This window comes from Symphalangus syndactylus, chromosome 10 (genome assembly GCF_028878055.3).
Source record: "Symphalangus syndactylus isolate Jambi chromosome 10, NHGRI_mSymSyn1-v2.1_pri, whole genome shotgun sequence".
Taxonomy (NCBI): domain Eukaryota; kingdom Metazoa; phylum Chordata; class Mammalia; order Primates; family Hylobatidae; genus Symphalangus; species Symphalangus syndactylus.
In genome coordinates this window covers 61,462,354-61,489,203 of record NC_072432.2, presented here as the reverse complement: position 1 = coordinate 61,489,203, position 26,850 = coordinate 61,462,354, and the positions used below count along the sequence as shown (strand labels likewise).

The 26,850-nt window shown below is 42.4% G+C and overlaps 1 protein-coding gene across 3 annotated transcripts in view; it reads left to right on the top strand.

Moving 5' to 3' along the window:
• The window catches only part of SHROOM3 (shroom family member 3), a 358,912-nt gene that overhangs the window by 257,338 nt on the left and 74,724 nt on the right, over positions 1 to 26,850 (top strand). For 2 of the 3 annotated variants that reach the window (XM_055297258.2, XM_055297257.2), the window contains exon 1: positions 9,673 to 10,160. The exons of the other annotated variant lie outside the window; for it this stretch is intronic. The gene's annotated coding sequence lies outside the window, so the exon portion shown is untranslated. Of the gene's footprint in view, positions 1 to 9,672; positions 10,161 to 26,850 lie in introns of those variants that run through there. 3 annotated transcript variants of the gene reach the window in all.

Here is a 26,850-nt window from a genome sequence, read left to right as displayed (position 1 = left end):
TCATAGCTCCCCCAAGCCTTTACTTATCTTCATGTATGTCGTTAAAACATGAATGTTTTTCTAGAAAAAATAAAAAGCTTCCATTAGAACATACGGGATTATGCCCCAGAAAAGATTTCAGTCCTCAAGTCTTGTGCTTTTTGGACATCATCAATTAAAATACTCCCTTGTCTCAACAGAAAGTAATATTCTCACTTCTGCTCAGGCACAGGTTAGGTTCTGAATGCCATCCAGCTCAGCCTGTCCATCCTGCACATACCACCTCCTCGTGCTCCCCAGGCACATTCTCCTCAGTGACAAGGACATACCAGTATTTGAATGCACTCCAGTTGAACCCATGCTGTTAAGGACCTGTCACTTGTGGAGTTTTACCTTTCAGGATTCTGGGCCATCAGTACTCATTGTCACCTAGATCACATGTCTTTTTCAAAGAGTCCAATGCCCTTCACATACTAAGCACACTTCATCTTCTTCCAGAAGGTTGTTGCCACTAATAGGAGGTGGCAGCTGTTAGTAATTCACGTCAACCCTGTTGAGAGCTTCAAAGGAAAAACACTTTCTCCAGCGCAAACAACCAGAATCAGTTTTAAGCTGGTGAGGTTTTGTTGTTTGGATTGCAGCTTGACCTATACATTTTTGTTTTTTTTTTTTTTTTTTGAGACGGAGTCTCGCCCTGTTGCCCAGACTGGAGTGCAGTGGCACAATCTCGGCTCACTGCAAGCTCCGCCTCCCGGGTTCACGCCATTCTCCTGCCTCAACCTCCTGAGTGGCTGGGACTACAGGCACCTGCCACCACGCCCGGCTAATTTTTTGTATTTTAGTAGAGACGGGGTTTCACCGTAATGGTCTTGATCTCCTGACCTTGCGATCCACCCGCCTTGGCCTCCCAAAGTGCTGGGATTACAGGCGTGAGCCACTGCGCCCAGCCAGACCTATCCCTTTTACGAGTGAATTTACAAAGTGGATTTTCTTCTCTGAAATTTTGCTTGGGGACCAAAATTTAAATAAATATCATAAGTGAAAGACATTACCCTATTTCTCCCACATAATCATCACTCACCCCCATACATGTTAAGTGTTGCCTGATTAATAAGAGCTAAAATTCAATAAGTACTTCCTTTATAGCAGGGACTGTCCTAAGTGCTTCATATAAAGTATTACGTCTAGAACTTCAGCAACTCTATGATTCAGATTCAATGTTTAGCTCCCATTTTATAGATGAGAAAGCTGCTTCATGGGTTAAGTGGTCAGCACAAGGTCACATCATAAGCGCTGCAGCCAGGACTCAAATTTACCTATTCTGCTTCAGAGACTACACTTTCAACCATGATGCAATGCTCTCTCAACTGAAATGGGATTCCACCTTGGTAGCAAAGTCATTATGATCAAAATCAATGAGGCTGGCACCTCCCATTCAATATCCTCCCCATGCTGTCAGCATGAGCAGCGCAGATCTGATCACGACACTGGTATAAAAGTTTTAGTGATTTCTCTTTGCCTACAATATAAAGTATAGATCTTGAAGATGGCCTAAAGGGCCATTATCTTCCATCATCTGCCTCTCCATCTATATCAACTGCCACCTGCCCATGCCCTAGTGATGTCAGTTGCAGTTCCACAACTGGCCTATGCTGTTTGATGCTTTGAGATCTTCAAACTTTCTGCCCTGAACTATTCCTCCCCTCCTCTTAGTTAGCAAGTTCATGCACATCCTTCAGGACCTCTCCCAAACATGTCCTGTGCATCCTTCCCTGACATAAATATCCTCTCCTCTGTTTGCTACCAACACATAGAACTATTTATCAAAATTATCATAGCCACTATTTTCAGCTCTCATGTGCCAGGCATAGTATTGAACACTCGGCATGTTTGCTGGGTACAAATATTGAACCACAGACATAATTAAGGGGGAAATGTAACTGTTTCTTTAAAAAAAAAAAAAAACTCACCATAATTTCTATTTTGAGACCTCATTCAGCTGGGAGACAGAAACTTAGTATCAGCCAATTCAGGATCCCCTCTAGCTCCTGGGGTTGCAGCGAAATTCTAAGAAGCTTAGGCAGAGTCTAGGGTGTGTGTGTGTGTGTGTGTTGTGTGTGTGTGTGTGTGTGTGTCTGGATGAGAGTGAACCTTTGGTATCCTTGTCACCATTCCCCATGCTAGTGTCTGGTTGGTGTCTGGTGTTGGGTTGTTGGTATCTGTGGCCTTTTCAGATGGATTAGGAATCTGTGCCATCTTGGATTAGCAGAAACAGTTTGCCTCTCCTGAACCACTGTGGACTGGAAAGACTGGTGGAAGGCACGGCACTGTCTCCAGCCCAGGTGCGCCACACGGACCTTTCTTTCATTCCCACTCCATGCTGGGCTCCCAGGGACTCTGGGACTGAGTCAGTTCTCCGGAGTCTTGCCTGGGACCAGGGCCCACATCCTTTGTGCCCTCAACTCTCTCCGCCTCTCTGGAGCTTTCATCTTGCCCCACATAACACTCCTAACTCCCCTCCACTTTCCCTCTGGCTCTCCTTGCCTTTCTTCCTCAGTCCTAGAAAGCTGTAATGTCTGCTGAGAAGGAAAACTGGCTCTAATTGAGTATTCCTGCACATCTTAAGTTGGGCGCATGGATTTCTTTGTTCTATGAGTTCTATTGTGTTCCCTTGTTTTTCTTTGGTCAGTGAATGACACTGACTGGGAAGAAAGATGAAGGTTACTGGAAAAGTCAATGTTATGAATAAGCAGTTAATATCTCACTGTTACCTTGGCCCCAAACACACACACTGAATTTTTATAAAAACCTTCTGTGGAAGATGTAATTACCATTTTCACAGAGGAAAAACTGAGGCTTAGTGAGATCAACTGACCTCACCCCCAGCAGGCAAGATCTTGAATTCAGTCCACACTTTTGACCACCACACTCCACCATCCTTAGCACATGGGACTGAAATAATTTCTTTAGATACCTGGGTTTTCCACTACACTGTGAGTTCCTTGCAGTTAGGGTTGGACCTCATCCATCTTGATATCCCTATCCCTGGCATATAACAGGTTCTCAGTAGGTGGCAGTTGTATTGAAATTGGTCAAGGAGAGAGAAAGGAAGATAAGAAGGAAAAAAAAAAAAAAGGAGAATGAGAAAATTCCCTTATCTTAAGCTATTTTGAAACTTCCTGAATGATACTCTGCCAGCTAAAATAAAAGTGGAATGAAAAGTTTGATGATTATCTAAGTCACGTCTAGCACTGAGCTCTCCTTATATTATGCTGTCAAATTATTCTAGCCATAGAAATTAATTCCTTGTTTCCAGAAAAGAAAAGGGTATAATGTGGTTGGTGACATAGCAATGACAAGTGAGGAAAATGTGCATATGTGAGCAGTGACCAGTGTGGACAGTTTTTACCAGTCAATGCAGTAATAGCTGATTTTTATTTACTTTTCTAGACAGTGCCATCCAAGATGCTGGTGGCATATAAATCTGAAAACTTGTGGAATTTCAAGCTTTCCATTAAAATTTTATCTGAAAGCCCTTGTTTTACCACATTACATAAAAGCCTCTGATAACAAATATCATATTTATTTGCTCATGAATGTAGGTGAAGGGTAGAAGTTTTAGGCTGTGACATGCCCAAGTTACAGTCAACGTAGTTTTGCTGAATAGTTTTTTTTTCATAATCATCTATATGCATGTGTTTTATTTTTTAAAAAAATTTTATTTGATGTTGTAACAGATAACTAGAACACAACATAAATGAAACCGTAAAGTTAATCATTTCCCTGCCCCACCTTTCCCAGGTAACTTATATTAACAGCCTGGGGTGTGTTCTCCCTTGGTCATGTAATATTTGTGTTCTCGCACAAATTCTCATTCATAGAAGTTTGCTTTTTCTCCTTATAGTGTTTCTCCTGACCTCCCTCCCTGCCTTTACCCTCCAGCGAATTTCCCTCATTCTTTCACCCTTTCTCTTCCCCATTCCTCCTCCATCTCTTTTCTCTCTCTTTCTTCCCCTTCTCTATTTTTCATTTTCTACCTTTTCTTCTTTCTCTGTTAGCCTTGGAGGACCCAGGCTCTTGGAAAATTGCATTTATCCTCAAGGTGAGACATTTCAGTTGAGTTTTGACTCTGAACATTTTTCTTGGGTTGTCTTATGCCTCAGCATAAGAAAGGAATAGAAAAGGGTAGGCAGAAAGTCAAATATTCAGTTAATCAAAATTAACTTATTTGATGGAACTACTTTAGAACCCAGGATGCTTTTTAAAGTTATTAAAATGTTTATTATACAAATGTAATTCAAAGAGTAAATCATGGTTCTTGTTTTAAAAAAATCCTCAAAGTCTATAGAAGTGTTTAAAACAAATGATAAATTTTTATTTGTCCGCCAGAATTCTTCTCCCTGCAATGCCACTCTCCAAGAAGAGTTTAGCATTTCCTCCATGAAGTTTTTCTGGATATTTATAAAACATGTAACAAATATTGTATGTACTGGTGGATGCAGACAGCAAATGGGAAGCTTTTTCACTAGATAATGTGGACATCTCTCCATGTCAGCACATATAGGACCCCCTTCTTTCACTTTAAATGCTGCATAATATCCTTTGCAATTAATTTAACTATTTTCTACATGAACATTTAGGTTGCTTCCAATTTACAGGATGCATCTCTAATCTTTCAACCAAGACTTCCCAAAAAGAATGCTGTCAATTCTTGTCTCCTTAATGACTTGGGGCTGCTGACCTGAGTGACTGTTATTTAACCAGTGACCCCCATAGCCTTGACAGGGTCCTTTGTGTCCCGTGTCTCCATAAGGACAAGAACTTGCTGGCTACCTTCACCCTCTGAGGCTATCCCTGTCTCATTCTGCTAGTATTGTTGCTCTGTTCTTTCCTAACCTTTTTGCCTCTGTTTAAACCTATACAGGTTTGATATAGGCTCCATGCGCATTGTAGTTGACTGCTGTGCTAACATACTTTGGTAGCATAGATAGTGAATAACTCTCACCTACCTAGCCCTCCTCTCTCTTTTCTTTGGGCTCTCACCTGTGCAAGATAGCTTTCGGGATAACAGCCAGGATGCATTAAGGCCTTTACTTGGGACCCTAGTCCTGGGGCTATAAAGAACAACAGAAAACCTGGAGGTGCTTTGGTCACTGTGAAACAGCTGCCAAACAAAGAGACCTTATCCAGAGAGAGGGTGAGGCTGGTATCAACTCAGATGATCTGGGGGCTCACAGGCCTATTTGCGGGAAAAGACTGTGATAGAGATGTTAAAGGTACTCGAAAAGACAAAGTAACTCTGAGACGCTGAAAGAAATTATAGAGTTTTCCTCCTTCATGTTCACTATATGAAATAGATCATTTCTAAGGGGTTGGCATGGCCTTAAATGCAGTTCCCTAAAGTTCCCATTTTAACATCTTCTTCTAGGACACCTAGGATGGTTGTTCACTTGTTTTTCATTTTGTTGTGAGTGGTTCCAAAAACCAAAATATTTATTAAAGTGAATATTATGCTAGAAGTTATGTATTGTTCACAGTAAACCCCAACGCCCATTTGAGAAAGCAGCACATCATTTGTTCCTCCTAATATTTTCTCTCCTAAGCAAACAATCTATATTTCAAGTGTGTTCTTTCTTTGTAGTGTGTTGTTTATATTGGTCATTAAACAGTTCCTAAAACTGACTTTCAACTTATACATAGACATTGTTTCTCTAAGGTATCAACATTGAAAAGAACAGTATAGAGCAGGGGTGTCCAATCTTTTGGCTTCCCTGGGACACACTGGAAGAAGAATAATTGTCTTGGGCCACACATAAAATACACTAACACTAACCATAGGTGATGAGCTAAAAAACACAAAAAATCACAAAAAAATCTCATAATATTTTAAGAAAGTTCATGAATTTGTGTTGGACCACATTCAAAGCTATCCTGGGCCACATGCGGCCTGTAAGCTGAGAGTTGGAAAAGCTTGGTATAGATGAACCAGGGAATTTATTGTATGACTGTGGCAAGAAATAGTTAATAATTATTTAGCAAAGATTCTTAAATTTCAAATAATTGTTTTTCACATCAAAGCTTTAGTTGGAATAATAGACGGAATGTCAAACTGAATTGGTATGAAATAATAGTAGCCTATTTCTAAGTAAAATTTAATAATATTTTGAAGTATAGGCTGGGCACGGTGGCTCACGCCTGTAATCCCAGCACTTTGGGAGGCTGACAGAGGCAGATCACTTGAGGTCAGGAGTTCAAGACCAGTCTGGCCAACATGGTGAAACCCATCTCTATTAAAAGTACAAAAATTAGCCAGGCGTTGTGGTGTGCACCTGTAATCCCAGCTACTCAGGAGGCAGGAGAATCGCTTGAACAAAGGAGGCAGAGGTTGCAGTGAGCTGAGATTGCACCACTGCACTCCAGCCTGAGCAACAGAGCAAGACTCCATCTCAAAATAAAATAAAGTATAGAAGTAAGTAATGATAGACTTTTTTTTTTTTTTTTTTTTTTTAGAGGCAGGGTCTTGCTCTGTTGCTCACACTGGAGTGCAGTGACACGACCCTAGCTCAATGCAGCTTCAAACTCCTAGGCACAAATGATCCTCGTGCCTCAGCCTCCCTATTATTAATAGCTAGGACCACAGGTACATGCCACCACGCCTGGCTAATTTTTTTATTTTTATTTTTTGTAGAGATGGTGTCTCCCTATGTTGCCCAGGCTAGTCTTGAGCAATCTTCCCACCTCAGCCTCCCAAAGTGCTGGGATTATAGGCATGAGCCCAGCCTCAGACTATTTCTAAGTGAAATTTAGTTGAATATTTTAAAGTATAACATATGTTACAAAACCAAATTGCCATAATATATTTTTAAAAAGCTAAACTTGTGAATAAATTCGGAACCCAAATAATGTATGATTTCTAGATGTAGTCTTTTTAAATATACAATTAATTAAATGTATTAGACTTAAATTGAAAATGTATTAGACTTTAAATTAAGATGAAGTAATTCAAAGTGCTGAATCTAGAATTTAGAGATGTATGACAATAATCTGAAATTTCTAGAGCTTTTTGTCTGAAAAAAGATACTAATTCTCACAGGTCCCTCCCAACTAATCAACTGTAGTAAAAAAACAAACTTCTAAATATCTATATGTATACAATATGAATCAGACCCTCTGAATATACTAGATCCTCAATAAGCATACTCTGATGTGATTTTAAATTTTTTTTTGCAGGTTATTATATTTATCTTACACTGACATTTGGATTTGTAGGTTGAAATGTTTAAGAGAGAAGGGAGGAAACTGACTTGGCATAAATGCACACAGTGCTGTTCTGGCTGCCAGTGCTGAGGGTTCTGTCACTAACTCCCTGTTTTTGACTCAGGAGCACCTGTGGGACCTTGCACACCTCAATCTGGTGTACGTCTGTGCAGGTGGTTGCTGTGCTGCTCTACCGTGTTGGGGACTTATTCCAGTCTCTCTGGTCTTTCCTTCCCACAACACACTCCAGCACCAGAGGTGGCTTTGGCGAAGGAAAGGGAGCAAAAAATGGTAACCTATTTAAAAATGTCTTTCGAAAAGTGTAAATTTTAATGGCATGTGAATCATCTGTCCATTAAAATGTTTAAAATAAAAACTTTTAAACAAAAGAAAAAATGTACAAATTACAAGTTCCAGACTGGCCGTGCACACACTTTCTAAGACAGGCTGTGCACTTTTTTCCTATGTGTAACTTTCTCACAAAATATTTTAGCATTTTTAAAGCTTTATTTCTTCATTAATATATTTGATTTTAATAAAAATTAAAATGCTTTCGATTCTAATGTGATGCATTATTTCTGAAAGCAGTCTTAATACAGGAACTAAAGGGCAGTGTGATTTTACAGAGAACATTTTTGATAGTGGCTGGGAGTTTACACATACACACACTTGATATGTGTAACTATTTCAGGTCATTCTTTCGTCTTGTGAAGGAAGGGACAGACCACTTTGCAGAAGGAGAAGTGAGGCACCAGTTGAGGAAACTAACCCCCAGCTCGTGCAGAGAGACATTAGCATAATTTTGTATTGTTGCTGAAATTTCTTCATGTCTTACTTTTGATCCCATGAGACAAGTTGTTTGCTTCCATCTAAAAATATCGGATGATGCCTCTACATTGCAGATACAAGTTAAAAGTGTTTTTCCAGAATCTATGTTACGAAGGAAGCCCAGGGACCTCTGGTCATAGTGGTGAAGTTCACTGGTGTAACATCCATGCTGTGTGGGAGGTGAGATTTGGACCCAAACTGTGTTTTTAATCACCAATTTACAGTGATGTTTCACACAGAAGTAGAGGGATCTGTTCCACCATTATGAGATTTCACCTGACCCAGAGCACTTAGAAAACAAGATAAAGCAGCAGCAGGAGAGGAGGCCTTATCTGTTCTGCCCACAGAGCTCCTGGCTGTGTTCTCCAGCTAATACTTCTTACTCCCCCCACACGCAGTGGCAGCGGCAATGTGCGTTATAAACTGCAAGGGCTGACCACTTCTTCAAAGCTTAAGTTCTGGACATCACCTCCCTCTCCCCCAAACAAGATTCCCACAGGACATGAGGACACAGAACAAACCATATTAACCTCTCTGCTTCCAATGCCTAGCAACAATGTTTGTGGTTACCCCATGACTGCGTGACAGGTGTGTATGTGTTGATACCTGCTTGTGATACCATAGGTAAAACAAAATACAATTTTAAGGAGGATAACACTTTATGGCAGGGAGGAGCCTGCCCATGAAGATTTCAGTAAAGAGGTTTATTCAGTGGTTGCCGTGGCTGCTAATGCTCCTGCACTCTATCAGGATATAAGAGCACAGACAAGTAAAGACAAATGTGGTATCAGCTGTTTGGTAAGGGAGGTTTCTATTTCCTACCTAGTGAGGTCTTCTCTGTGTCTATATGCATATTTATTACCTTAAATATAGAACCTGGACATTTAACAACAGGGATTATGCTTGAATTAGAATAAAGCCAATTTCAAACCTTATTGTTGCTTTCATCTCTGGAGATGACACGTGAGAGCAATTAAGAGAGGACTCTGAGGGGAAAAAATTCCTACCTCCGTTGAAAGAGGCTGGAAGAACCCTTGAAGAAAGATGAAACTTAAACTAGCACCATCCCTTCCTTTAGAATATTAACTGGACGCCTATATCATAAATGCAAAATAAATGCAAATGGATATATTTTCTAAAATTCCAAAGTTTGCAAAGCTGAATCCAAATCTCTCGAAATTACAGTCATGACGACCGAAAGAATCACGTCTCTTGTCTAATCAGGGACAATGCTTATGGAAACAAAAACAGGCCCGGAAGGGAGGCTTCAGCGGCATTCACCACCACCTGCATCTCTGCTGTGACTTACACTGTGAAGGGAGCATGCTGAGAAAAAGGATGGTTATTTTCCTTGTAATGCGAGCTTTTTTTTTTTTTAGCTGTGAACTTTTTACCTTGCTTCATTCATGCTTCATTTGATCAATTACTAACTGTATAGCCTCTGAAAAGCGTGCGCGGGCTTCTTAAAGCTGATATTTTGCTTTTGGATTCCTCTGCATTTTACAACGGGAGGAGGGTAATTAAGGCACCTTTCTGATTGAATGGGCAGAGGGACTGAGGGTGTGTGCTTCGGTCGCCTTAATACCGCAAGGACCCGAGGACCGCAGAGGGGCGAGTGGAGCGCGACGCTTCCACCCCAGAATCCGTTTTCAAACCTTAGGGAGCCTTCTTTGCCATTGAAATGCAAATCCGGTCCTGAGCTCCCGGGCCAATCCGGGAGGCTTCCTGTGGGATTACCTGGTGGCGAGCGAGCGCCGAGCCAGCACCGAGCCAGCGCGGCCCCTCGGGTGCGGCGGGCGCGGGGTGGACTGCGCGGGCCCGGGCGGGACGAGAGGTGGGCGAGCGCCCTGCACCCTCGGCGCCCCGCGCGGGATCAGCGTCCTCCAGCCGCGCTGCCCCGGCCCACCGTGAAGCTGTAGCCGGGGCGCGGTGGCGCGGTGGCTCAGGGCGCTGCTGGGCCGCCCATTGTTGAGCGCGTTGGGCCCCGCCGGCGATGCCCCGCGCCGCCTCCTCGGAGCGGCGGCGAAGTTTGAACTTGGCGTCGGCCTGGAGCCCCGAGCATTTCGGGGGCGGCGGCCGCGAGGCGAGCGGCGATGGTGAGTGCGGAGGGCGGCTGGGCACGGAGAGGGAGGCGGGGGCCGGCCGGCTGCTTTCTGGAGCGCGTCTATTTCGGGCTCTGCGGCGACTCTGGAAAGCCCTGTCTCGAGGATGGCTCCCAGGGGCTTTCACGGCCAGCACCCCGGCTGATGGGGGCAGGTGGCGTGCTCCGAGGGTCTCCTGACACTCCTGGGCCTTGGCTTTTTATTAGAGAGGCAGTAGCTGCCACTCCAAGAGGAAAATAATTGTTGATTATTGACAGCATGAAAACTTTTCGGAAGAAATGATCTGTGAAATATTTTAATTTTGATAAATTGCTTCCCACCAGGGCCCCTGCTGAGTTGAGAACTCCTTGCCTTTCTTAATTTTACTGGATTTGTTTCTGTAGGAAAGGCTCCTGAAGTGCGTTGAGGGGCACGCCTACCCCCAACCCCCACTTGCTCCAGATCTTAAGACAGTTACTTAAATAGTGTGTTCCTTGTTCTGCAGCAACACTTAAATCATGAAAATGAAATTATACCTGACGCTCACTTTACTCCGAATTGCCAGAGGAATAAAAGTTTTGCTGGTGGGGCAGGGGAGTGATTGCAAAATTTCAACACCTGGAGCGCTCTCTGGGGGTTGGATATATTTCTCTTCCTCTAGGACGTATTTTGGCATTACCTTTTTGCCCTCTCCCTTTAAATTGTAGTGTTGTTGTGGCGCACTGTGTGCACGGGAGCTTCTGCACTGGGAGCAAATGGGTGCCCTGCATGCGGGTCATCTCCATGGAGAGATTGCTGTGATATCGGGGGTGCAACAGGAAGTCCTAGCACAGAGGCTTCTAGAGAGAGTTCTGTGCATTTTCTGTTTTTAATTAGTTGTTTTAAAGCCTAGTTAAATGTCCATTTCCAGTTAAAAGCACCCTGGTCAGATATATGGCTGGATCTTTCCCCCAAATAATTTCACCAGAAGTTGATTTGCATTTTAAATTTATTTTGATCGTTATCTTTTTTCTGATTATAAAAATATTACACAATCATTGCAGAAAAGGTGTAATATACAGAGAACGAAATAAACTCTTATAACAACATGTATGTTTTGTTTGCTAAGACCTAGTTTTTCACAGAATCCTAATCATTTGAAAACTTTTAAGCTATGGACTTTTTTTTTCCCCATTGCTAACAATCCTGGTTTAGGAACTAAAGCTAGGAACTGACAAGGAAATAAACTTACTTAAAAAAATGTTATAACCAACAATAACTTATTCACATTGCCCATGAGTTGGAACAGAATTTATTGTGGCAATTTCTCTTGAATCAACTTCCCACATCTGCTCCTGGCAAATGGTTTCTGTTTGTACAGCCTGTTTTGTAAATACATCTCTCTACCTTTAAGGCGAGGTGCCCAAACACATACCCCTTTCCAGTGCTTGTGGCTTGGCTCATATAGTTAATATGTTTATTGGCTTCTGCATCAGAACTTCCCCACCATACATTTGATAAAACCCTGGAGAAGGTTACCAAGGGATGTTGTAGAGAATTCACTTCCCTGGAGATTTTAAGAATAGGATAAACATCCATCTGCCTAGGATGGCTTCAGTGCAGTACTGTCTGGATAAAGGAAGACTAGGTCACTACTCTGAACCTCAAAATTGAGGAATTCTAAAATTTGTTTAGAATTCCTCAATTTTGACCTGGGACCAGGTCCTCTGTGACCTGGGACCAAAGCAAATTAAGGTTGCCAAAAGTACCTGAGCCCAGTAGGAGGTGGAGCCCTGTTTTGATTTATGTGAAACAAAGGTCTTCCTTTGGTAACAGATATGTTAAATTATTCTTAGGAGTTACCAATCCTTTTCTATTATGGATAGAAAATCAACAATGATTTAACTGCTTTCTGGGAAGGTATAGGTGAATTACAGTATAAATTCTGTGATTTTAAAGTACATGAACTGATTCATGGAAATTAAAAGTTTTGCCTCAAAGGTGGGCAGGGTGTGTGTGAGGAGTGTGCCTGAGTTTTCTCCACTTTTAACCTAGTGTTATTTTTAGAATCCTGTCTTATATGTTAAATCTGGTTACATTTTTAAAACATCAACATTCTACTGTCTCTTCAATGTTTATTCTTGCTTTCCCTTTTCATGCAGAACCCATGCAGACCTTTGACCAAAATCAATTGTTCTTTTAAGTTCTGTTCGAGGTTGTTTTCCTGGAGTCCAGCAGTGCTGAGGTTTTGCTGGTGACTTCCAGAAGGTCAGGATTTCATGGGTTGCCACTTCTTCTGACTTTCTGTTTGACAGAAGTATCCTGTAATTCTAACCACTGTGTGACCTCAATTGCCTTGACACCTTCCTCCCCTTCTGTAGTATCACTTGAACAGGAGCTGTTTCCTCCTGCAGGATCACTGAGAGGGGTTCACTTTCTAGGGAAGGTCATGTCAGAAAGAAGATTGGGAGGTAGAGCGTGGTGGCTGGGCAGTCTTCACCTTGCCTGAATGAGCAACGCCTCCATTTCTTCATGCATGTCAGAAACTAGTTTTCTTGTGCTGTTGTAACACCCAAAGAAGGAATAGGGGCATGAACAATGGTCATTCATTTATTCAGCAATCATTTACTGTGTGGGAGGCATCTCAGGAACTGGCGATGGGTTCCCTGCCCTCAGGAACTTGTCTTATAAGAGGCAAAATAAAACATGTTAATAAGCTAGTGCCATTCTGAAGGTGTAGAGTACAGGGGTTAAGAAATTAAGTTTGTTGTGAAGTTAAACATACACCAACCTATGACCCAACATTTCCACGCCTGGGTATTTACCCAAGATAGGTGAAAACAAATGTCCACACATGACTTGTACGGAATGTTCATAGCAACCTTATTTATAATGACCAATACCTGGAAACAACCCTACATCCATCAACAGGAAAATGGGTAAAGAAACAGTGGCACATCCATACAATGGAATACCACTCAGCAATCAACAGGAATGAACTCTTGATACAAAAACCTGGATGAGTCTCAAGAGCATGTTAACTGAAAGAAGCCAGATACAAAATAATAATAAGCAATTCTATTCATGAAGTGCTAGAATAGGCAAAATTAATCTATGACAGAAGTCAGTGGTTGCCGGTGGGTAGGGATTGACTAGAAAGAGATAAGAAGGGACTTTCTGGAATGATGGAAATGTTTTGTTTTGTTTTTTGAGATGGTTTCATAGGTATACACAATTATCCACCCCCATCGAACTGAACACCTAAGACCTGTGCATTTTATTGTATGCAAAGCATTACCTGAATTAGAAGAAAAACTTAGGTTCTAGAGTTAGACAAGAGTACACACCCCACATCTGCCTCTAGGCATATATTACCCTGGACAAGATATTAAATAAATGCCTCTGAGCTGCAAAACATCGGACAATAATAGAACATCTTCATAGGGTTTTTGCAAAGATTGAGTTAATGACTGAAGATACTTAGCTTAGTAAGAACTCAATAAATGTCAACTACTATTTCTAGGCACTGTGATAAATATAATATGTGATTTTGGAGTTGATGAAAAAGTATTTACACTTTTGCGAAAGCCATATCACTTAAGATTATCAAGGATCTTATATTAACTGGTATCCTTACCATTATTACTATGCATACCTTCATTTTGATAAGTCTTTTTTTTTTTTTTTTTTTTGAGACAGAGTCTTGCTCTGTTGCCCAGGCTGGAGTGCAGTGGCACAATCTTGGCTCACTGCAGCCTCCGCCTCCCAGGTTCAAGTGATTTTCCTGCCTCAGCCTCCCGAGTAGCTGGGACCACAGGCGCATGCCACTACACCCAGCTATTTTTTTTTTGTATTTTTAGTATAGACGGGGTTTTACCATGTTGGCCAGGATGGTCTCGATCTCTTGACCTCCTGATCTGCCCGCCCCAGCCTCCCAAAGTGCTGGGATTACAGGAGTGAGCCACTGCACCTGGCCCTTGATGAGTCATTTTTTTAAGGTTGTGGGGATTTAAAATGTGAAGTTCTTGTGTACGTGATCAAAATACTACTGGGGTTTGGTTTTGCCAGCAGAAGTAAACTCCAAAGAGAGGAACTACGCACTAGGCAAACTCCTTTTTTTTTTTTCCTGAGGACTGATTTAATGATGATTGTTGAAGCTGAGCTCCCAGATGAGGCTCACAACATCTTCTGGGAATCCAAATGAAAGGTTAACATACTATATTCTCTTCCCAAAGATGTAGATAGAAAAAAAAAAACTCGATCTCTCTATCAAAATTAATGTCATGCTTTTCAGTAAAATGCTTTGGACAGAGTGGTAAATTTATAATAGTTTATTTAATCTATTAAGCTTCAATGATTTAATTTAAGTTCAACAAAGCATTTGGGAAAGATGTTATATATTTTGCCAACTCCAAGTGAGGCATTTTGTTGTTGGGTTGGTTTAATTCATTCAGTAAACATTTGTCAAACATTTACTGAGAACGCATTAGCCTCTGGGAATTCAATGATGAATAATAAGACATTGTACCCTCAAGGGTTCATAGACACTCCAGCCACAAGTGTGAATGTGTACACATTTCTTTTGGAATTTTTCTCAGAACAGAGAGGTCTGTCTCAGGCTAGTCTTTTTGTTTGTTTTTTTTTGTGTTTCGTTGTTTGTTTTAAAAGCTCCTGCTTACAGTGGAGGTTTAAAATCCTGCTTCTTTTAATTGATGTTATTTTCTTAAACATTGGCGTTTCTCATTAAGGCTTCCCTTGTTATTCCTTACTAAAAATAGCAAAAACAAAATGGTCTTATATAAAGGCAGTTGCGTACTGTGCAAGTAGAATGACCTACGTTTGAATCTGAGCTCTGCTACACTAGTAATTTGGAGAGTCCTTTAAGCTGCTGTTTCCTCATCTGCAAGATGGTGATAATGATACCTTAAGAGAGGTATTAATATTTATTAGGTTAAGGCTGTTATAAGGATTAAGTGACAGAATACATGTAAATAGAACTAGGCTGGCACCTGATAGGTGTTAATTCCTAACATTTATTGAGTACTTGCTAGGAGTCAGGCACTGTCTAATACTTTTTGTGTTGGCTGATTTTATCTTCCTCACACTCCTGTGAGGCAGGCACTGTTACTATCCCCTTTTAAAAGTGAGGGAACCAAAATCACAGGTTAAATAACTTGCTGAGGGCATGGAGGTGCCAGGGTTAGTACCCAATACCATCCTGTCAATTAATGGATGAGGTCCATAATAGATGTCAACTATCTTTCCCTTTTAGATATGATTGTTTTATACCAATAAGTGGAACTAACTAGTGCCCTGCTATGGCTGCATGCAGATTAATACTGGTCGTGGGGGATGGTTGACTCCTTCAATATGTTCTTAAATGGTTAATGGCTCTACCAGCTTTGGGGGTTTGTGGGATGCTTGTAGGAAAGGCTCTAAAGAACATGTCTTTTCTTTTCCCAGCCCCTCACAAGTCCACCTGGCAGGTGGCCCTCTCTGACATTGTCCTTTGCTCCTTACCCCCAGTGATTCCAATTAGGAAGTCAGTCGATTTATTTGTGAACAAAAGATTGGAGTATCATGGCTGCCCGTTAGAATTTGACTTACGCTTCGTGAGAGGTCTATGTGGGGATTGACATAGACGCAATATCTTCTTGGTCTCCAAAAAAATAGCAAGGTAAGAAATGTGCCCCAGAGCACTGTTACAGTAAGAAGAAAAGTCTACCATTGATCCTGGATAGTTCATATTTCCTATTTCCATTGGCATTTTCTCAACTCCCAGATTCTGGAGAACCTTAGGAGGTAGTTCCTAAAACTTTAAATAAAAATAAGTTCCAAATGGTAGGTTGAAAACCCTACCGATTCAATGAAGACGAAGTCACCTTGACCAATTCATTAAAATAATGTATAGATGCCCAGGGGAAAATGTAATTAAATAAACATGGATCCTAGTATCTGTTCCTATATGAGCCTTTTCACTTAATTTCCCCCTCAAAGTCCTGAGTGTTGTGCAAGATACCCTGGATTATTGGTCCTGACATCAAAGCCTCTCCATTGCAGTGTGGGGTTAGCTAGGCAGCCAGAATCTCAGGACCATTTCCTCAACCCCTCAAGTGGTGCTATGGTGGTCTATTTCCAGACCCATCGAAGAAGCCCCTCAGCAAGCAGAGACCTTTAGAGACACTGGACTGAAACCAGATGGTGCAGAAAGAAGCCCCTAAGCAAAGTGTTGCTTGCAGCCCTCTATTTGAAGGAGTGCCACTGTGTACCAATTCTGTCCATCAAAATGAGCCGTATTATTTTGGGGCAAAATGACTGGGAAATGAAATTATTAGGACTCTGCTCTCTGATGGGGAAAAAATAAATCTGAAAGAAGAACCTACAAAGATCTTAGCTGTGTGCTTGTCCCTGACACTCTCGAGGCCTTGTGCCAGGCTGCTTTGCTGTGCAAAAGCTCCACTTCAGTCTTTTAGTCTGACTCACAATAGATGCACATGGTTGAAGTTAGGAGAATTGCAGGACTGTCACTTGAAGTCCCTCTCAGCCTCTTCACCATCGCCTCCAGCCTCTTTCCCTCTAACATTAAGCCCTTTGTGTCGGTTCCCATGGTTACCTCCTCACTACTGGCAGCTGGAATGTGATAGTGAGAGGAGGCTGCCTCCCCTACCGTGCCAGGTCTGGCTAGGGCGGAGGCCATTGATCCGCAGCTGGATTCGTGAAATGGGGTCACAGTCCAGTACCTTCTCTTTGTCGTGGGTTCTGTACCTTTCCCAGGCTTGACATATCAGGGTTGCAGTGGGAGGGGACATGGTGGGTGATGGACTGCTCACAGGACATGTCCTGCCATAGGCTGGCCTGGCCTGGCTGTCCCTGACCTGCCAAACTCCTCCCTGAGGTCACCCTTCCATGTGTGAATGCCCATTGAGGGGGAAGGGGCTGCTCTGCTTGGTCAGATAAAAATGATCACTCACTTCCCTACCTGCTTTCTGCTCAGATTCTGTTCCCAATACCATCTGTTCTTAAGTTAGCCAGCATTAACAAGGGTGGGCTCCAGTCTGGAAAGAATTTGCATCAAAGGCATGTTTTCACATCCAGCGTGGAAGACCAGGCAGGCTCTGGGAACTGGGGGATAGCATAGGGATTCAAGGTTCAAGATGAGAACAAAACTAGCCGAGAGGTTTTTGTTGTTGTTGTTTTTATAAGAGACAGGGTCTTGTTCTGTTGCCCAAGTGGGGTGCAGTGGTGCAATCATATCTCACCGCAACCTCGAACTCCTGGGCTCAAACAATCCTCCCACCTCAGCTTCCTGAGTAACTAGGACCACAGGCACATGCCACCACACCCAGCTAATTAATTTTTTTTTTTTTTTTTTTGGGGGAAGAGATGAGGTCTCACTGTGTTGCTCAGGCTGGTCTCAAATTCCTGGCCTCAAGTGATCCTCCCACCTTGGCCTCCCAAAGCACTGGGATTAAGGTGTCAGCCACTGTACTCTGCCCCGAGAGTTTGTCTTGAAGCTATTTCCTGACATACTATTTGGAGGCTTCTTAAATTCCTTCTCATTTAGAGTCTGGTGGGCCCCAGAGTTGAGGCAGGACTTAGAATTACAGGTGGAAATTAAGCAGCCCTGGTGGTGAGGGTGAGGGGAGGTAGTTCCTAGTAGAAAGCACCAAAAATCAACACTCCTGAGGAATTCAATACCGGAAGAATTGTTATGCTCTTCTTGGGACAAGGCAAATCTGTTTTCAGAGATCTTTCAGCCCTGTAGGTATCTAACTAAGCACTTAAGTGATGCGATTGTGGGAGAAGGCAGTTAAGGGCACACTCTGGAGCCTTATAATAGGTTGGGTCCAAGCTTTACCACTTCCTTCGTGATCTTGAGCAGGTTATTTAAGTTACGTTTGCTTCAGTTTCTTTTTCTGTGAAATGAAGACAGCATTTCATAGAGTTGCTATAAAGATTAAATTTGTTATGTAAAAATACTTTGCATGTTGTACAGCCAGCACAGGCACCAATTGTAATGTTTTTAAATGTTTTGAGAATGTCATGCTAAACTGAGGACATAGATTTTATCGGTCCTACTTTGTGGTATATATGTCAGTGGGTCCAGAATTCCCCTGGAGAGCACAGGAAGTGCTGGGGTGAGCAGGAACATACAGGATGAGGAAAAAAAGAATTCAAGCGTTTATGACACTACCCTATAGTAACTAAGAGAAAGGAAAAATGAAGGGGATAAGTAGAAAATCAGCCCATGGAACTATAGTCACAAACACCTTGAAAAGGTCTACTGTAAGCTGTAAACCATTACTTTTCCACAAATGGGCTGCAGTTTGGTACCTTGATGTCCATGTAAATTGTGCACCCAAAGAATATAAAGTAACCACTGGGAAAAGCTGATCTCCCTTTGGGTGATAGCAAAGGTTGGAAACATTTAGGTTTGATATTCGGAGGCATTTAAATAGCATGGAATGTCTATTATATACCCTAAAAAGCAGAACGAATCTTGGATATTATGGACACAAATGCATTTGGCACTAGCTTAAAAAAAAGTGCATGTGAGCTTCTTTCTAAGACCCAATAATCCTCTTGGGCAAAGTAAGGATTAGGCCTCCCTCACAAACAAGGCAGCGAGTTCATTTTTGCTAAGATTCCTCAGCTGATGCCAAATTTAGCAAGGGACCCATTTTTTCCCAATGAATGACAATCTTCATTTACATTTTTAATGTCCACTCCTTTAGAGAGGTCTAGGGCTGGACAACTTATTTGCATATAGATGGGAGACAGGACCCTGGCTCCTACAGACTACATTGGGACCCCCAGAGACCTTCCTGAGCCTGAGTCCCTTTACCTCACTCGCTCACAAAAGGGGAGGGGTCTCCCACCCCAGAACCTGAAGTAGGAAGGACTCCAGGGCTGAAAAAGGCTGGGCCCAAACTCATTCTGTGTTAAAGACAGCCTTGAAGATGCATTCACCAACAGCCATCCCTGCCTAGTGCCTGCGACTCCTGCCAGTGAGAGGCGGCCTCTAGGCAGCTCCTCTAGGTTAATTCTGTCATCCTTGACCTTGAGGAACCCTTTCTTTCACACCAATCACTGAGTCCTCTATATCTATTCCCAAGGAGCTCAGGTAATGCCCTGTATTTCCTGTTGTTATCTGCAGAAAAACCCCTCCACTTTGGATTTAAATGTTTATATTCCTCCCCAAATGTTTTGGACAATTTGTAGTTGCCCTTTTTAAGGAATTAACCCATCAAGACACCACCATCCTGTCACCCTCCCCATGGTGACTTTCCACATCCATCTCCCTTATGTAGACCACGTTGACTGAACAATGATAGCACCTGTCTTGTAGTGGTTATTAAGCCACAGGGTAGATAATACTTTGTCCCCTTTTTACAGATGAGGTCCTGAGGTTCAGAGAGAATAGTGGCCAGGAATGGCAGAGATCAGGTTAGAACCCAGGTTGATCCAGCTACAAATCCTGTGTGTGCCTCCCCAACAAGACTGGAGGTCAGAAGCTGTCTTTTATTCTACACCGATTCCAACTTGGAGCCTGTGTGTAGAATATGCTCATCCCTTGTTGATGTAGGTATGCAGATCATGTTTTCTCACTTGGGATTTGCCATGTAGGCCCTCCCCCTGCTTTTTACCTTTGGTTCATTTACTGTTAAAGGTAAAGGGACCCCCAGGCTCATCTGTACTAACCTCCTCATTTTACACCTGAGAAAATAGAAGCCCAGAACATGAAAATGACTTGCTCATAGCAATACAGAGAGGGCCTAGTGCAGGTGTCCTGGCTGCAGGTCCAGTAATGTTTCCTGCTATAATAGGGTATGTATATAGGGCCTTTTAGAGTGTCCACTTAACCATCCGTGCTCCCTTCCCTGATGTTTTGTGGGAACAGGGAGGAAGGATTACCAAATCGACTTTCCTGCTTTACTTCCACCATGCTTGTTGCATGTTCTCTTTCTTGCTCCTTTCCACAAGTAGCTCCTTTCCAAAGTGCTTTTCTGGAGATGATTAATGGTACTACACCATGCAGCATAGTCTAGGAGAGGCATGTCAGAGGTATTTGGACTGGGATGTGTTCTATGTGACCCCAACTTTCCCCTTTCATGAGACTCCCCTGATGCAGGATGTTAGCCCTTTGTGGCTTCAGCTGAGGGTCTGAGCATTGGCTGAGTTATATTCACACTGATGTGATCCAAGCAGAATATCAGCAACAGAGCTGTACTCTGGGAAGACACTAATTCCCATTCGAATGAGACAGGATAGATAACTGCAGGGAACCCACCAGGAAGCCGGCCTCGTGTCCACTCGGCATATTTTTATTAACCAAATACTTATTGGGCATCATCCAAGGAAGAGAACCATATGGGGCCAAGGAAGAAAGGAGAATCTCAAATGAGATTAAGACTATTACATCACAGTTAAGAGCATAGACTTTGTCATCAGCCAGATCTGGAGTCAAATTCTTTTTTCACCAGCATTTAGACAAACTTCCTGCACTTCTTTGAGTCTGTTTCCTCATGAATAAAGTAGGGACTAATAGCAGAAAGTCACCTGCCTTCAAGGTTGGCTGTAAGGATGGTAAGAAGCTGTGCAGAAACAGTTTGGCCCCCAGCCTGGCTCAGAGCACTCCATAAGGTAATTGCAACTTTGAGGACTGATGCTTGGATACCTGCACTCCCTGGGGCATGTGACTGGGGGAAGCAAGTGTCTACACAGACTGTGTAAAACTGAATGACAAGGAAAGGGAGGCATACTGAGTGTGGGCTGCTCTCGTGGTCTCTTTTCCCAGCACTTATGGTTTCTATGTATATATTTACTCAGTTAATTTTGCCTTTCTTCCCATTAATTTATAATTCCACAAAGGGAAGGATCGTGTCTGTTTTGCCACAAGTCCAGTGCCTAATCTGATGTGTGGCCTGTGGTTAGCCCTTAGTAATAGTTGATTGAATGAATGGATGATTGGGCTAGGTATAGATGTGACTAGGCTCTGGGTTTCAGCATGAAATATCTTTTTTTTTCTTTCTTTCTTAATTTTATTTATTTATTTTTGAGACAGAGTCTCACTCTGTCACCCAGCCTGGAGTGCAGTGGCACGATCTCAGCTCGTTGCAACCTTCCTCCACCTCCTGGGTTCAAGCGGTTCTCATGCCTCAGCCTCCTGAGTAGCTGGGATTACAGGTGTGAGCGACCACACCCAGCTAGTTTTCGTATTTTTAATAGAGATAGTGTTTTACCGTGTTGACCAGGCTGGTCTCAAACTCCTGACCTCAAGTGATCTGCCTGCTTCGGCCTCCCAAAGTGCTGGGATTAGAGGCGTGAGCCACTGCACCTGGCCTTGAAATATCTATCTTAATATATCCTGCATCATTTCAGCAGTGTGACCGGTACTAGAAAGTTCTTGTAGGGGCAGGAATGCTGTCTGGGTGTCAGGGGTAGGGACTTCATCATTTCTCTAGATCTAGGGACAGTTGGACTTGAGAGAGGGGTCTCATCTGAATTTCAGTCAGTCTACTTTCTTCTTCTGAAGCTTCCCCTTTAAAGAGGCTTTTGGTATTAAATGTTTACTACTGTGTCAATGGACTTTTAGCATCACAGAATCCAAAGGCAGTATGGAACAAGGGAGCTTAAAAATTAGAGTATGGAACCCTGCTGTGCCAGTCGTGTAGCTTACAAATCCTGACCTTGAGTGAATAACTGTCCCTCTATGAGGCTGTCTCTGCATCTGTTAAATGGGGATAAATAATACTTGCTTTACTTGCCTTTTAGGATTATTGAGGGCCACATGAAATAATGTTTGGGAAAGTGCTTTATAAGCTATAATCTGGTATTAAAGTAATGAATAATGGTTCGCTGTAGAGATTTGCATGGTTCTCTGGGAACACTAGTCTGTTACTGTAGGCTAATGATAGAGGATAGGGAAAGAAAGGCCTAGACTGAATTTTTTCAGGAGGTATTTATCTCTCTCTACTGATACTAGTCTCACAGAAACCCTGCTTCTTCCTCCACCGACTATTTTCAGCAGTTATTGGAGCTCCCAAAGCTCACGAACTAGTGTAGAGTCTTTCTACTGCCCAGATATGCTCTCAGGATAGGCACTTCCATTTCCTAGGAAGATTTTCCTTTAAAAATGTAGAAAATTTAGACCCTTAGACTCATTCTATTAAGAAAAACTAAGGCTAATTTTACTATTTCCTGATAATTAAAATAATAAACATTAATTGTAAGCAATTTGCAAGACAAAGAAAAAAGAGAAGAAAAATAGTACCCATAATCCTGTCACCCAGGAGTAACATTTTGGAATACTTGCTGGTGTTTTGTTTTTATGCATATGTTTTATCTCATATGAATAACAAAAGAGTGATGTGGAAAAATGACAGACATACATAGTTTGATATGTGGTTGATATCTATCAAAGTATACAAAGCCCAGTAATCCTAAAAGGAATCTAATGGGGTAGGTAGTGGAGAGGGTGAGGCCTTTAGCCATAGCTCTTTCTACTTTTTAAATTAATTTTTCTTTTCTTCTGTACAATAAGGATGATTATTGCCTCAAATGATAAGAAGATTAACTGAATTACTGTTTTTAAAGCACAAATAATCTGGTACATACCATGTGCCCAGTAAATGTAAGTTTCAGTTCTGTGGGTAAAAATTTAATAATTACTGCCAGGCACTGTTCTGATTGCTTCATACATATTAATTCATTCAAGCCTCACATCTACCCTTTGATGAAGGTGCTATTAGTATTCTTATTTTATAGGGGAGGAAACAGGCATAAGAGGTAAGTGACCTGCTCAAACACCTTCCTAGGTGACAGAGCCAGAACACGACCCCAAGCGGCTGGCTCTGGAATCCACATCGTCCATATACATTACACAGCCTGCTGCTTGTTGGAGTTGTCTTAAGATCTAGGCTCTGAGTGCTTGTAGCTAGGGGCACGCCGCTTCCATGAAGATATCATCTGTTCACTATAAAGCCCTTGTGAGAGCCCTTGGTTTTCTTATGCACTCGTCCTGGGCTACTAGCTGTGTCAAAGGGCTCAGTGGGTAGAGGGACTGATGTCAGCAGTAAACTGAAGCAGATTAATATTTATTAGGTAGGTTAAAAGATTTGGCAGGTCATTTGGCTTTTTCTCCTATCTGCCCTTTCCTCATCTTTCTGCAAGGTTGACATAGAGGTCATTGGCTAAGATCTAGAGATAGTTAAGCTTACGGTTTCAGAGTCAGAAATATGCTGAATGTTACAGGGGTATATCGTACACCTGGATTTGTTTGGCACGTTTCGGGGGGAAATCAAGTGAAAAAAAACAGCAGCCAGAGCAGGAGGTGCAAATGGACAGAGGTTTGAGACATACAAAGTGCATCTCTGCAGAGCTGAAGGGTTATGTATGGCCTTCCTGTAATAAAACAAGCTGCAGACCAGGGTAGGTAGGCTTTAAGTACAAATGAATGGCATGCCTATGACTAAAACACTCGATAGGATACAGGCCTGAGGGCATGCAGAGGGAGCTTCCTAGATGGTAAATAATGACTTAAAAAGCAAAAAAGATGAGTAATGAGAGGACAAGACCCAGAAGGTTAAGACTTAAATGTGTAAGTTACAAAAGGTCAGTAGCAGGAACAAGGGGGCCTTTAAAAGAAAGGGTAATTCATTGAGAATGTCTGTGAAAGGGCTGATCAACGGTCAGTCATCAGAAAATGAAGAGCACCTATGTTTGGCTAAGAACAGAAATCTGCCTGAGGGCATCACTTCTTAATATCTTCAGACACTGAAAAAGCCTCTAATCTAAGGCCTTTTCAGCCTCCTGGAGACTCAAGAAAAAAGTGCTGAGAAACCTACAACTGTGGCATTAGAGACCTGCGAACCCAGGAGAAGGGGGATGACAGGATGGAGATGCAATAGTAAGGCTAACTTCATGGATGAAGGACACAGAGTAGAAGAAAAACTTGAAAACCAAGAACATGGCTTTAAATAAGACAAATTGCCACATAAATGAATGTACACACCCAGCATAAATCAAAAGGAATTTCTCCAAAGGATTCTGAGGACAAACTTAGCCCTGAATAAATGCATCTTGTCTACTTAATCACAAAAACCATTCTGATTGCCTCCAAACATAAGGCAACAAAATTGCACTGAGCCATACCAGCTGTTTGTCGAAGGGGCTCGGCCACAGTCTCCCAACTCCCAACTTTTCTTATCTGTCCCAAGAAAGCCTGCCACTAATGAGATGGATCAAAAGTTAGGGCCAGATTCTATTTTCAAGAAGAAATCAACTCAGAGCCTGATTTGATCAGTTACTTCTAGTTCCTTCTAGAAAGTAACTAGAAGAAAAGAAGATCCCACATTTCCCAAAATGGATATTATGAAGAGTTTAATGCCCTTAAGGATTTAAGGACATAGAACTTTGTTTTGGATGCATTACAATTATTTCCTTTACAGATTCCTATGATTCATTCAGCAAATATGCATTGTGTGCCTACCATGAGCTACTCACTGTGCTAGGCCTTAGGTGTATAGAAGTTTCAAAAAACAAGGCTGAAGAAAAGCCAGAGGTGGACCCTGACCTGGCTGAGCTTATGTCTTGACGACAAAGCAGACAATGCACAAGTGAACAATTTCATGTGGTTATAAGTGCAGTAAAGGGAAAGATCGGGTGCCAGGAAAGATCGGGTGCCAGGAAAGAGTATTTGCATTAGATAAGGCAGTCTCTGAGGAGGTGATGTTCCAGTTGGGAGCAGAAACTAAGGAGTGGTCAGCCAAGTAATGAATTGGGAAGAATATTCCAGGCTTAGAGAACAGCATGTGCAAGAAGCAAAGATCTTGGCAAGTTTGGGGAGCCTAAGGAAGGCCAGTGAGGTCACGATGCAGTAAGGGGAAAGCTTAAAGGAGGGGCAGGAGCCATGTCACCTGAGACCTCGCAGGCGAAGTAGGGGAACCTGGATTTTATCCAAAATGCATAGGGAAGCTACAGGATTTCATTAAGGAATGACATCATCCATTTACATTTTTTGAAAGGTGGTACTGGCTGCTGGGTAGACACTGGATTGGAGGGGACAGAAGTGGAATCGGGAAGCCAGTGAGGAAGCATTCCCTCCTGGATGAAACATAACAAAAAAGGAGGAAATGGCTGATTGTAACAGACAAAACCAAGCACTTCCCTAAGGTTGTAACAGACCATGCCAAGGAGACACGATTCCTCCATCTCACCCTCCCCTTTAAGGATAAAATAGAAAAATGCAAACTCAATAGAAACCAGGAAGCAAAGGGACCTAGAGAGACCATGCCTGCTGGCTCAGTTCCTTGTCTTTTACTACAGTTTCCTCAGCCTTCCCTAATTCGTACAGTGTTCAAGAGAGCCCTAAGGAACCGAATTATCTGGAACGCTTTCTTCTTGTATTGGCTGAAACTCAGTTCAGAAAGCAGTTAATGGGTACTATTAAAATACCAAATAGGTTGGGCATGGTGACTCATGCCTGTAATCCCAACACTTTGGGAGGCCAAGGTGGGTGGATCACTTGAGCCCAGGAATTTAAGACCAGCTCAGGCAATGTAGTGAGACTCCGTCTCTACAAGCAACAACAACAAAACATTAAAAATCAGCCTGACATGGTGGTGCATGCCTGTGATCCCAGATACTTGGGAGGCTGAGGTGGGAGGATCACTTGAGCCTGGGAGGTCAAGGCTGCAGTGAGCCAAGATTGTACCACTGCGCTCCAGCCTGGGTGACAGAGCAAGACCCTGTCTCAAAAACGAAATGAAACAAAAAACAAAAAGCAAATAAGAAAGCAGTCAGTATATATTCTGGTGGCAGGCAGAGCAAATATGAATGTCCTCATCATGTGAAGTAGAAGAAATATGTGGGTGGCTGGCCTGGTTTTCTTGTTTAACTGTCTGGAAGAAGAAAGATCATACTGCAGTGTATTTTTTTAGCCTCTGCTAAACTTCCTCAGGTCAGCTTTGATTCCTAGCTCATTACTCGTCACGGTAATATTGAGATACAGATACTGGAGAACAGCAAGAAACATAAACATAAAACAGCTCCAAGAAATGTCTTGTTAGTTTTGCCAACAAGTTAACTTGTGAGTTAAAAGGAGATAGGAGGGAAGAAAGGCTGCAGATCTGTTGAACATTTAGCAGTACAGTCAACCCTTGAACAACACGGGGTGGGGGGTTGGGGATGCTAACCCCCTAGAGTCAAAAATCCATTTACAACTCTTGACTACCCTAAAACCTAACTACCAATAGCCTACCGTTGACTGGAAGAGTTACAGTTGATTAACATATTTTGTATGTCATATGCATTACGTACTGTATTCTTTCAACAAAGTATGCTAGAGAAAAGAATGGTTTTTTGTTTTGTTTTGTTTTTTGTTTGTTTTTGAGACGGAGTCTCCCTCTGTCGCCAGGCTAGAGTGCAGTAGTGCCAGCTCAGCTCACTGCAACCTCCACCTCCTGGGTTCAAGTGATTCTCCTACCTTAGCCTCTCGAGTAGCTGGGATTACAGGCGCATACCACCACGCCAGCTAATTTTTGTATTTTTAGTAGAGATGGGGTTTCACCATGTTGACCAGGCTGGTCTCAATCTCTTGACCTCGTGATCCACCCACCTTGAACTCCCAGAGTGCTAGGATTACAAGCGTGAGCCACTGCGCCCGGCGGAAAAGAATGTTATTATATTAAGAAAATCATAAGGAAGAAAAAATACATTTACTATC